Below are 2,140 nucleotides of genomic sequence, written 5' to 3' on the forward strand. Positions count from 1 at the left end.
TCAGGCCTGTATTTCAAACAAAACAAGAAAAGTGAGACAATAGTATGTCAACACAAACTAGATAAATGGCACAGCTATATTTTGCCCAAATCACAACTTGGATTTTTGAGTTTCCCCAGTCAGAACAGTGAACAGCTGACAGCTTCTGTCTCTGTTAGAGCCATTTTGACGAAACTTATTAACATTTTTTTTTTTTTTTTTTTACTGAGAAACCCTGCTTGAAAATATTCGTGTGGTTTAAAACAAATTAAAATTTTAGGAACATATACAATTTAATATTAAAACCCATGTAATTACTTTTTAAAGGAAGAATAGGTCTATTGCAGTACAAAATCTGTAGGGAGGATCTCCATCGGGAAGCTGGAGGACATGCTCTTTCAGAAAAGAGCTATATTCCTTGCTCTGTATTTTGCCTTGAGAGGTTTGAATAGCTACTCTCTTGAGAGTTTTTCGTTTTCTTTTTTTCAAACTCACTACTATCCAGTAATGGGTCTGATGGATAGAAAATGGAGGTGTAAAAGGGATTGCTTTTTATATACGAAATTGAAATTGGTTGAATTCAACAAATAGCAATTTCAATGTGTAGGAAGATAAATCAACTAAAGTTCTTTCAGAGAGAATGCAGAAAATGGATAAATGTGGTCAATTGTAAAGTAGAATCCTATCTTATACATATTCTTATACTGAAATGTTCCCTACTTTATGGGGAAGGAAAGACTGTTCAATTCTTTCTGCTCTGGAAGCAGCAATAAATATCTGACATCATCAGAATCCATTTCCTCTGAGGCACACTGCCTTTGGGTCATGAGTAATGGTTTTTATTTCAGTAGATATATTGAAGAAAGGAAGTTGCCCATCCCATTTTGGGCAACTGAATGTCAAAAGGAAATTTTAGTTTCCCAGCTGCTGTTGAGGACCTTGAGAATCTGTGTGTGTGTGTGTGTGTGTGTGTGTGTGTGTGTGTGTGTGTGTGTGTGTGTAGTTTAACAGACTTATAAAGGAATAGAATTTTATAGATCATTTTGCCTAATGCATTATTTTACATAAAAGGAAAATGCGGTTTAGTGACTTACCGCAGTTACATAACTAATGGCAGGATGTTTGATGTATACAACTGTTTAAGATACTATTAATTCATCCAGATGATTTCCAAAAGCATAATCTAGGCTAGGGAAAGTGTTCATTAAGTTCCACCTTTCAAAAATGGATTGTTTCCAACTTCCATATTTTTGAGATATATTTTAAAATTTTACAGATAATGAATTATAGGGAAAATATATTTTGTCCTTATAATCTCTTTCATTACATAATATTTTTCAGTTGTACATGCAGTTTGTATTTCCAGCTTCTCTGAAAGCTTAAAAATGTAAGTTACCTCAGTAATAAGAAAAACTGACTCCAAATAAAGAAGGAAGCATATGCAAAATGTACAGGTACAAACGGGGGATAAAATAAAATACCACAGATGGGTCAGTTGATAAACTATATAATCATATAAGCTACTGTGGTCCTTGTTATGATGGATAATGTTATCTTAACAAAAATTATAAATATTTTAATATTTTTATTTCAAATAAAATAAAAAGATAATTCCACTGAAAATGAAGTGATGAATTCTGAATTTTATTGGTAATAACCAAGATGTAAATAGTCACTTTGAGGAGCATTTTGCTCAATGCAAAGAAGGAATTAGTCCAGTTCTTATTCTTCTCTTAATTTCCTTTGAGAGAGTTACAAATAAGGGGGCCATTTCCAAAAATCTTGGAAGAAAAATATATACATTCATATGAATTTGAATTTATTGTGCTAGTCAAAGGGAAAAAATAGACAAGCCTTACTATCTCAAAATTAAAGTCCCTGTATAATAAAGAATACTGTGAACAAAGCTAAAAGCCAACTCTGTCTGGGAAAAAACAACATACATAACAGACAAATAGAAAAAATTTTCAAGTCAGTAAGAGCACAAACAAGCCAGGGGAGGAATGGGTGACTGATAAATGAATTAAAGAAGAGGAAATCTAAACAATAATAATGAACTAGTACTCAGGGAAATGCATAAAATAAGAATGAAAATACCACCTCATATCTTCTAACAAAGTTTGAAAGTTTGGACAATATGCATTAGAGAAAATTTGAAGGG

Source organism: Lipotes vexillifer, unplaced genomic scaffold, assembly GCF_000442215.2.
Source record: "Lipotes vexillifer unplaced genomic scaffold, Lipotes_vexillifer_v1.1 scaffold339, whole genome shotgun sequence".
Taxonomy (NCBI): Eukaryota; Metazoa; Chordata; class Mammalia; order Artiodactyla; family Lipotidae; genus Lipotes; species Lipotes vexillifer.